The sequence below is a fragment of the Apteryx rowi genome, unplaced genomic scaffold, assembly GCF_003343035.1.
Source record: "Apteryx rowi isolate R43461 unplaced genomic scaffold, aptRow1 scaffold_662, whole genome shotgun sequence".
Taxonomy (NCBI): Eukaryota; Metazoa; Chordata; class Aves; order Apterygiformes; family Apterygidae; genus Apteryx; species Apteryx rowi.
Window position 1 is genome coordinate 393,497 of NW_020450941.1, and position 11,033 is coordinate 404,529.

Sequence of the window (11,033 nt, forward strand, 5' to 3'; positions counted from 1 at the left end):
CCCGGCCGCCTCCCTGCAGCCGCTGCCCGCCGCACCGGCGACCTGCGGCGCCCCATCGCCCTCCTCGTCCCCGCCACCGCCCGGCGGGACACCGGCCACCTCCTTCGCCGGCACCCCCAGACGTGCCCCCATGGCACCCCCAGACGTGCCCCCCATGGCGCCCGGCGAGCACCGGCCGGATGGACGGATGCCGGACGCTGCCAGCGCGGCGGCTCGCGGTCAAGGCCGACTCCGGGGACAGAGGGCAGCCGGAACGGCGTCGCGCGTCATCCGCTTTCYGCACGCGGCCGACCTCACGCGAGCGGGATTTGCCCCCGGGGACGTTCACCTTGGAGGGGACGTTCGCCCTCCCGGGGAGCGTGGGGAGACGGCTCGTGGCCGCCCTCGGGCCCCGGGGGCTGGCCGTCTCGCTCCCGAGCCTGGCCCTCTCCCTGTTTCATCCCAGCTCCAAAAAGGCAGCGTGAATTTAAAATACRTTGTTAATACGACTCGCCCGGTCGAGGTTTTACTCTGAACGCCAGAGCGGCGTTGGGGGAAAAYGGCTTGAAAACGCATCGTTTTGGTACATTTGTGCTAACGGTGACGTTGGTGACGTCGGGTGCTCCRTGCCATAAAGCCCAGAGCCGCCCAAATAGCCCTTTTCCAACGTAACGCTTTGCTAACGGCGGTGGGATTTCTCCGAGCGGCTTTCCTAGCGTGCTTCCTAGCCGRCGAGTCCTTCGTACCCCCGACGAACGTTTGGCCTCGGTAACAAGGAAAAGGGCTTCCCGCTCCCGTGCGAGCGGCTTCCTTCCGCGGCAAGCGGGACGTTTCGCTTGGGAGCTGCTCRGCTAGAGGGTCCCTTCTCCCATGAATAAGCTGTTGGGATCCGATTAAGCCGCAAACACGGATTCGCACCTTCCCACAGCCCGGRTTTATAAAATCCACAAGGCAGGGGTGATTTTAACAGACTCCTCCGGTATCGTTTAACTGCCGAGCGTGGGCCAGAAAAAGCCCAACAAACTGCATCGCTGCCTACCAGGATGGCTATTTTTTTCCCTCGGGATGCGGAGTGAGCAAGCACAGTGCCAGGAAAGGGTTAAAAAAGAAAAAGCCGCCTATTAAAGATGCACCTGTACCTCCAGCTTGCTAAAGGGATGCCCCTAAATTGCTCCTAAATTATATTCTCGGGAAGCCAGCAGCCGCCGGTCAAGCAATCGCTCCCAGGTAAAGTGCCGCTTCGCCGCACGTCGGCATCACGGAAAAGTTTGGGAGCAAATGGCGCAGCCGAGCTCAGCATATGGCCCCAACACAGCGTTAAATCAGACCAAGCGTTTTAACCCCGTTTTAGCACAGATTAATAAGGAATGAAAAGCTCCTAAAGATCCTAGATGAGATCTGTCATGGGCTGGATGGACCGGTGGTCCAGGCCAGGGGGACCCGGAGTGCTTCCCGCATCCGACTCCCCGGTGCGGATGCTCCTGGACCACTCGATGGCAGCATTGCCTAAAAATCCGGCAGAGCAATGGGAACGCGGCCTGCTGGGGCTGGGAAACGCAGGGCCCGCTGCACCACGTCGGCATCTCCTGCCTCAGTTTCCCCGGCTGGAAAAAGCGGACGATGGCTTTGCACGCTCCCGTTGGAAAGCGGACCGCCGTGCAAGGAACCGAAACTGCGGCCTGACACCCAAAATAAAGCAGCCCGGCGGGGGAGGGAGCTGGTATCTCCGTGCTTTTGGCTAATCCGGGCCCTAAACCGTGGGCAGCCTGGGGGGGAATTGCACCCCCAGGGGAAATTGTCTTTCTTTTTTCCTTTCTTTCTTTTGCTGGTAAGGAAAACCTTGTGAGGGAGAACAGATGTATTTATCGCTCGGAGAAAACGGACGGATTATTGCAAGCTCGTGGCTGCTGTGCCGGTGCCAAAGCTATTCCTGGCCCTTCCAGCCATGTCCCCTTCCTTCCTCCCTCCGGACGCCGGGATATCCCTCCGTGCCTATCGCCAACTCTAGGGAAGCGAAGGAAAAGGCATTGTAATGGGCGGACGGGGAAAACCTTGCCTTTTCCTGTTGTGTTTTCCAGCACGGTGGGAACCACTTTCAGCCTGGGCTTCCCGGCAGCGCCGCCCGCCCGCACGGAGCGCCCTTAGCAGGGAGCAAAAACCTGGCCGGAATAAATTTTGCATGGAGTTTGCATGGTTTTTGCACGGGTTTTCCCCTCATGCACCAAGCCCCGCTTCCGCCCGGTGTCGGGACACAGCAAGGCAAGGACACCTAGCACAGCTGGATCCCCAGGGAAACATCTGTCCGCGGCTCCAGCCGGCGGGGCGCGCGGGGACGCGGCTTGCCACCGCGACCCCGGGCAGGGAGAGGAGATGCCTGGAAGCCTCCCGGGCTCTTCTCCGCGGCGCCGAGCGGTGCCTGGCCACTCGACTCTGCGTCTCGGCAGAATTAACTCGCTCGGGCAGTGTCCCGCGCTAATGCGGTTACGCCGGCGTGAGCCGCGCGCCGTCGCCGAGCTGCTGGCCTGGGGGGGGAGGGAGCTTAAAAACCGCCCCGCGGGGCTTCGCTGCCCTTCGCCAGGTTGGAAAGACCCCGGGGGAAGCTTTCGCCAAGCTGCTGCTTGCAATTAATTTGGGGATAAAATATCCGCGACTCCGCAAGCCCCGGAAAGAGGCCGCGTCAGCCYGGCGGCGCGCGTGCACAGGCTCCTTTTGCAAGCGCCCAGCTCCCCTGCACACGCTCATCGGTCTCGCTGCAGCCTGCTCTCCCCCTCCGTCCCTTGCTAGCGCCRCATAGGCTTCAGATTGAGCCCAGCTGAGCTCCTCGTTGGGCTTTGCGTTTTGCAGCTGGTCTGCATTTGCCAGGTTGGGGCGGTTGGTTATTTAATGGGGGCTCAGGGTGCAGCTCCTTTCCTCTGTGCTTCTCTCCCTGCAGAGATGCATCTGGCTTCAGAGACCCAAAATTGGGATGGCTGGAGGATGTGCAGCTCCAGCTTGTGCTGTATTTGCTAAACGTGAGTCTGTGGCCCTGGCTCCAAACTGCGTTTTCTTACCTGGGGGAGGTTTGTAGGTGGGGAACGCTGCAGCAAGTCCTTGCAAAACCCTTGGGAGCAGGTTTCTGCTTTTAACTTCTCCCTCTTGCAGGATGAGGGTGTTCAAAAGTCCCCTTAGAAATGAGGCTTTGGGGAGCATTTTGGCTCATCGTGTGCTCCGTAAGTCACCTCCTTGTCCTGGGCAGGAGCTGCGTTGCACGCAGTTATGCGGTAACCGGCAATATAACTTTTAAGCTGGTGAATGAGGGAGGGCTGTGTGTTTGCAATATGCTGATGGGTGCATCTGTAGCCTGCGTTTAAACCCGTTTGTGGGCTGCAAAAAGCTGCCCAGAGCTGCGGCGTCCCTGTTGCAGCAGGGTCCTCGGGCGACTGCAGCAGCTCCAGCGACTGGGCTGCAGAGGCTGGATGCGGGAAAGGCTAAATTGGGGAGAAATCGCGTGTTTGGGCATGGGGGTTTTTTAAACGCTGCCTCAGAGCTGAGTCTAAGCGCTGCTCTGGCTCCTGAGCTGCTGGCGGCAGCAGCGATGAGCTGCGCGGCGCTGCTGCAGGAATCATAAATTTTAGAGCACAAGAGGAGGAGGAAAAAAACAAAACCTCAACTGGAGATTAAACAAACAATGAAAAAAAACCACCCCGGCGGAGTAACGCGCTGGGTTTTGCTTGCTGCTGCGCCACGGGGATGAGCAGGGGAAGGGGAAACCCTGCACCAGGAGGGGCTGGTTGCAAATTAAAGAAGGAGCCACCCCGAATCCCAGTGAGAGGGGCGGCCTGGGGGGATCGCTGCGGGGCGCGTTCCCCTCCGTCCCCTTATTTGCCTTCGCCTTCCTTCGTTTTGCTGCGTCGGGTGGAAGCAGGCTCAAAACCCAGCTTGGTTTTAATGATTCTTTGGGGGKTTGAAAGCCCCAATGGTGCAAATGCTTTGGGTGCGGGGGTGAGTGTTATCCAATAGCTGCTGCCCGTGTTGGCCTTGCCCTGAGCGTCCCAGGTGCCGTATCTCTCTTTTCTCCCCCAAAAAGCATCTGGGAATGGGCAGGTTTGGGCTTCATCCCAGTCTCGGCGTTGTGATGCTACAAGCGTGGGTTTTGCAGCATGCAAGACCCGCTCCGGTTGCAAGCACGTGGTTTCTGGCATCTGTTTCCTGCACGGAAATGACCGGACACGGCTCTGCCTGGGCTTTCTCGGGCAGGCTGACATCGAGTACGGCCTCGACGTAGCTCCGCTGGTCTCTGCGGCTCCTAAACGTGTGCGTTTGTGCCGCCTTTTCCCTGGGAGATCAGCTTGGTGGGTCTTGAAGGACCTATCCAGCTCTGCATGGTTAAATGCGTGGGCTGAATGCCGACGTGGTAGATGGTATAACCAGCTCCGGGGAAGCTTGAATCCCCTGATGGACTTGGTGCGAGCGGCTGGAAAATGCTCACCACCTTCCGGATGCTTTTGATGATGGAGAGAGGCCGTGTCCATGCCTCGGTGAGCTCAAATACCTTTGAGGATGGAGGTTTCCACCACCTCGCTGGGTCCCCGTCCCAATTTTTGACCATGCTCGTGGTGGGAGGTGAAGTCCTCAGCATCTCCTGGGACTTTCCCATGCCACCACGCGTGTCCTTCGCCTCTTGCCTTCCCCTGCGCCACTCCAGCTCTTATCTATTAATGCAAAAATTCCTGGCGCGTGACCCTGGGCAGGAAGCAAACGGAGATTGCTCCGTATTTCTCCCCCTTGCTTTTTTGGAGCTGGGTCCGAGATCCTCGGCGCAGTCACGGATCAGGTGGCTGGCTGGGCAAGGGCTGATTGAGATTAATGGGGCTGGTGAGGGAATCGCAGCCGCTGCCTGCGTGATCCCGATGCTCCCAGGYGGGGGGATCGGGGCTGTGTGATGCTGCCAGCCAAAAGCCCCACATTTTTTCGGGGAACCTGCCCTCAAAGCTTGGGAGCGGCTTGTAGGAGCCTGGCAGCTTGTATGGGGGGAGAAAAAGTCTCTTTTTCTTGCTTTTATTTATTTTTTTCCTTTTTTGGTGTCCCCGGGGCTCGCGAGCTCGGTCCGGGTGACGTTTGCGGTGCCGTCGGGTCTGCAAATGCCTCTCGCGGCTCCGGCTGTCGCTTGCTGCGTTAAAAAAAAAGACGGCAGCGACGCTGTGGACGTGCTTTAAGAGCGGCTGCGAATCGTAACCGCCTCCGAAATCCGCTTTGCCGGCCCTCCCTAGCTGCTGCCGAACGGATGAGCCGGGTCGCAGCCAAGCGGGAGCTAATTAAACCCTTCCTTGATTCCCGCGACCGCTTAATTCGGCCCCTTTCCGAAGGCTCGGTATTAAGGGAGAGCAGGTTATTTCCATGCAAAACGTCGCCYTTCTAACCCCGAGGGCTGGAGCGGGAGAGCTGTACAAATGCGGGAGGCAAGAGATGCTTTTAGCGGGGAAATGCAACTTTTTGTTGGCCTTTTCTATGCAAACCACCCAGTCTTTTTTTATTATTATTTTTTTAACCCAGAAAAAACCTGCAAAAAGCTCTTCTTGCTCAGCAGATCTATTCCCCTGCATATATATATATATATATATTTTTTTTTTCCTCCTTGCTGACAGGCACCAAGCTCAGTTGGGATTTCTGGCTCTTATTTCATGGGTTACAGGGCTGGGCTGTGCACCAGGGTGCAGGTGGTCCGTTTTGGGTGCAAAAATCTGCGTTTTGCAGCGCTCTGAGCGGTCGCTGCAGAGGGAAAAGGGGGTTAAAGCGTGGGGCACCCCRAGTGCCCCCCAACCCACGGCAAGTCGGCAGGTCCGATGGGGTCAATCCCCTTGCAAAAATCCAATTTATGGACAAATTCCAGCCTGAAATTTGGATGCAACTCATGGAAAAAGTCCTTTTTCTGTCGTTTTTCCGTGTCCTAACCGCTCCATTCACGGGCGAGGTGAAATCCCCCGCGTCGGAGCGGCGGTCGGTCCTTTTTTTCGGCATTGCACCTCGCTGGAAGGTTCATCTCATTAAACGCTCGCGCGTTGGAGAGCCAGAGTCGATTAGGGGGAAGGCAAAAAGAATAAATCCTGGCGGGGAGCCGGGCGGGCGAAGCATTAGCGCTCGAACCGGCGCCGGGAAAAGGTGAGGAGCCGCTGCGGGGCACAAATGCATCTCAAGCAGGGAGCTCAAGTGGCATCTTGCTGCTGGAAAGGAAATTGTGGCTTTTTTTTTTCCCCTTTAATGGGGCTGCTCGCGATGTGCTGTTTGGGCCCTGGAGTCGTCCCGTGCCTCAGTTTCCCCCCCGGCGAGGCTCTTAATGCTGCGCTGGAGGCGAACAAGTTGCCCCAAGTGCAAGCGGACAATTCGAGCCACCGTGACCCCAGGTGCTAAAATGGGTGAGAGGGGAAAAGTAGTAAATGCATCGCGTGATTTCTATTTATTTCTATATCCTATTTACTTTTTAATTTATTTTTTCTTGCTGGCTGCGCTTCCAGCTTCTTTGCAAGCGGAGAAAAAGGAGTTTTTTGCAAATTCCTCGATTTCCGAGCGGCTTTTTAACCCCTTTTTGTTTCTCACGAGGGCTCTGGTGCGATGCAAAAGCATCGGGCGCTTTCCCGGAGCGCGGAGCGTCGCCGGCGTGCAGCTGACCGGAGAGAAGCTGAGATTTATTCTTTCCGCTTGGGAAAAAATCTCGCTGCCGCGTTGCGAGCCCAGCCTGAGGATGAGGGTTTATTTTGCCTTTTCGCCCGCGTCGCAGGGAGGTGATCCACGGCTTCGGGCACAACCTGGGAGATGGCTACGGCTGTAGCATCTCGGAAAAGTACCGCCGGCGGTCGCTTGGCAACTGTCTTGCCCCACCGCCGGGCTGAGGCAGAGGAGGAGCGATGGACYGGGAGCCCGAATGGGGAGGAAGCACTGCCGGGAAGAAAAACCTAATGGTTTATTTTATTTATTATTCCTCGCTGGAAGGGGATGATGGGAGCAGGCGACATGACGAACGGAGCTCTTCCTATTGGGAAAACGCCTTCCCGGCGTCTCACGGCCCGGTGGCACTCACATTCCCGATTGCACGCCGAAGTCGCCCCCGAGCTTCTTGCAAAAGCCCTTGGGGAGCTGCCGCCCCCTCCCCAAAAACAGCGTTATTGCGGAGCCGCGTGCTCGGCCGCTTTCCCGCGCGCCTCGTTTCCCGGTGTCGGCCTCCTTCGGCTTATTAAATGCTGGCGGCGTTGCGACCCGGCGCCGCCTGCCAAAAGGGCTCTAAATGAAGAGCGGAGRTTATCCGTAACGCCGCCCGCCCCGCGCTCGGGGCTGCGCGCAAATGAAATGAAGCCGGCTAAATTGGATGATTGCTCGGAGCGATTCCAGCCCAAATGCGTCTTGCTGGCGTTGCCTCTCTTCCCCTTTTTTCCCTCCCGGTTTTCGGGCAGCGGCTTGGCCGGCGGCGTTCGTCTCCCGATCGGGCGGCGAATGCTCCGTGCGGGTTGTGACCGTAGCTCAAAAGCAGGAGGAATATTTGGGGCGTGAGGCTGGAGGGGGGTTTGCTCGGCTGGTGGCCCTCATCCCGCCCTGAGCGTGCTGGTCCTGTTTTTTTTATACGGAAAACTTCCTAGGGAAGCCTTTTTCCAGCAATGCCATGCTTTAATGAGTTGTGCTCTTAAAAGAAAAGCCGCTCTTTGTTTTTTTTCCCCGGAAAGCTCCTGCAGGTGGAAGAGCAGGGCTGAGATTTCCTGGGAGACGTCRGCTGCAGGATTGCAGCCAGCAGTAATACCAGAGCCAGGGTTTGCGTTTGCATCCGTCTTCCCAGGCTGACAGGGACCAGGACCTGGTTTTTATTAAGGTGCTCGCAAGTCCAGGTGGTGCGACGGCTCTGGAGGAAGCCTGTAGCCTGCACGGCTGGTGGAAAAATGGCTTTTACCCCCAAACTGGGCTTTCTGAAAAGCAAAAGCATGCGCCGCGGGGACCCGCTGGGCTTGCTGCCGCTTGCACGCTCTGCTTTTACGGACCGTCGCCGCAAAACCTCCCGCGGGAAACCCAGCGGCGCCTTCGCCCCTGCTGTTTGCCGGCCGCTGTGCCCGGGAATCTGTGCTTTTCCTGGGGAAAGCCGGGCTCTGAAATTCATCCCTCCTTTCTTTTGTTTTATTTATTTTGCCGCTTTTTRCGCGGTCGTGCTGCGTCGGGGCAGGACGATCTGCCTCCTCCTCCTCCTCTTCCTCGGTGCGCGCTGGCGGCCGGAGAAAGGGCCTGATTAGATAATTGCATCAGCAGCAGCTCCAACAACTGTCAGCACGGATAAAGCTCCCGGAGCCAGGAGATAGAAAAGACCTTTATTTCCCTGGTTTTTCGGCGCGGGAAAGGCTGCTGTGATGGATAATGATTTAAGGGAACGCGAGGGGGAGGGTGTAATTAATGCCAGCGCATGAGGAGTTTTGGAAAGGAGGTTTTGTCATGCTGGCTTGATTTCTTTTTTACGGGACCTGGTTGGAATTTTGGGGGCTTTTGAGGCTATTTAATTTTTTCCTGCCCCTCTTTAATATCTAAGAACATTTTTTTTGCTCGAGTGCATTGCTCCTGCCTGTCTCCTCCTTTCCTTGGACTTCAGAGCGTGTCCATAGCTCAGGCGSTCATGGATGGATCAATGTGGTTTAACATCTTGATCTGTGGGGTGAAATTCCGGGGTCCTGGCCCTGGCAGAAGGGTCCGTGTCCCCGCTTGGTCCTTGCCGCCACCCTCTCCTCTATCAGCAAGATGTTCCCTCCATGTGCTTTACACGGTGCATTTTTGTCTTTAAACAGCCAGGTGCTAAATTCCCTGTTTGCCTGCGAAATTGGGGTGTTAGGAGGGGAAGGATCCGGGATGCTTGTGCTCAGCTTTCCATTAGGTGTATAGGACTGGAGGCCAATAACGCCTATAGGTCAGTGGCCTGCAGAGATTTTTTTGGGGGGCACCTGGGAGAAAATCTGGCTCGTTGGCTCTATAAGCATTTCACATGGGCACCTAGTGCCAAAATATAGCGGTCCCGCTCGTGCCCAGGGTTATTTTCTGCTGTTGGGTGATGGATTTCCCTGCCCGGGTGTGAGCAGGGTGTTAATGCTGAGGTTGCAGCGGGTTACGTTTGCTTTCTGTGCCGAATTTGGCTTTTTTAGGATAGCTTAGCGAAGGGACTATTTTTTAATTATTTTTTTCCCCCTCCCTCCCTCRGTCATATTTGATTGCGGTGGTTCGAGACGCTTCCTCTGAGGAGCATTAAAGCATCCGCCGCCGGCTACGAGTGGGACCTGGGAGGCGACGGGCTTCCTCGCGCCTCCGTCCTGCGACGGCCTGAGGCATAAAAGCTTTTAATTCCCCCGGAAAAATGGGTTTCCGGGTGAGAGCGGCCGGCGGGGGGTTGATTGCAGCCTGGTTCTGCGTCGGCCCCGCGGTCGGGAGCTTTCAGGCAGGGGGAAGCGCGGGAAGCGGCGCCGGGTGCCTGCGGGAACGATGGGCGCCGCAGCGAAGCGGGGAGCTTTTTTTCCCTTCTTCTCCCCCCAAGCTGCCGGATAATTTCTGCATCCCTGTGGCTTTATTATTTATTTAGCGTATGGGAGGCAGGTATCTCGTGACGGCGGATTAAATGCTGATGGTGGCGACTGAAGCCTGACTTGCTGCAGGTTATTTAAGAGCAGGGYGATGCCCTTTTGGCAGGTTCCAGCCGGAATTGTAAGCAGGGATACGATGAAGGAGCAGCTGCCGGATCCCAGGCTAGGAGAGGTGTAAAAGCGTGTTTTCCCTGGCTGGGGAAAATATTTGAGGGCRTTTGTACCGTCGCGGAGTTGGAAGAAAAGCGTGGGCTAAACGCACCGCTGTGTCCGTGCGGGGTTTTTCAAGCAAACCAGGCTCTCGGTGCACTTGTTCCCGCGCGGAAGACCAAGCTGGAGGAGAGGAGCAACCCAGACAGCTTAAAAAAACCCAGGTGATGGTGAGAAAACTGGGGGAACCCCACGCACGAGGCTTCTCGGAGCTGCGCGGAAGAGGCAGCAACCCCTGCACCTCGCAAACGCTTTGCGGCAACGCGTCCGAGCTCGTCTGCACCCCAAATCCCAGCGCAGCCAGGCGGCGGATCTGCCCAGTCTCCAAAACTGCTGTTCCTCTCTGTCGATATCCACCCGAGCTCGTGACGACAGGGATGTTTGGGGATGTTTTTCCCTGCTCTCAATAGCTTTGTCCGGCCTCGGGCTCTATGCAGCTTCGCAGGGTTTAAGGGATGGATGCAGCTTCCCYGCCGGCAGCGTTCCCGCACCCCTCTGCTCCCGGGGGCGTTGGCAAATCCGGAAATTGCACGCTAGCGCTGGGATTTTGGGCCTCCTTGTGCCCTGGAGGCGATGCCCGCTTATTATCCGCATCCCTAGGAGCGATTGCGGCTCCGTCCGGTTTGCAGCGGCGCGGGCGGAGGTTGGCGGCTTAATCGCCGCCCGCCTGGGAAATTGTCGCTCGAGCCACGCGATTGCGCCGCCGAAGGGCTTCGGAGCTGCCGGCGCGTTTATTAAACAACCTGTTATTAAACCGGTTGGCGCTTTAATCCGGGATGTAACGAAGCCGAGGAACCGGCTGGGCGTGGGAAGGGGAGCACGCGGGAGCCGGTGATTAAATACACCTTGGGTTTAGAGCGTGTGACGCACGGCGTTTCGTTCGCAAAGCGGCAGCTGGGTTTATTCGTGGCCTGACGGAGAAAAATGAGCGTGGGAAGCCCTCGGCCGGTTTTCCAGCGCCGGAAGGACGGGCCGTGGCTTTGCTGTTCTCCGCTCCCTCCAAACGCAGCCGCGTCGCGGCTTCCAGCCAGCGGCGTGGGAAAAAAATCACCGTGCGGCTCTCGGCCAGGGCGCAGATCTCTTTTTAATTATTATTAATAATAATAAATAATAATAGTTACATACATTTTTTTGACTGGGCAGCCTGGCCAAAAAGCTCACGCAATCCCTTTTTCCCTGCTCCGGATGCTCGTGGGGTCCCGGCGATGGGAACGCCGCTGGTCCTGCCTCGATCCTCCCTGCTTCTGGGGTGAAACCGGCAGGGAAAAACCT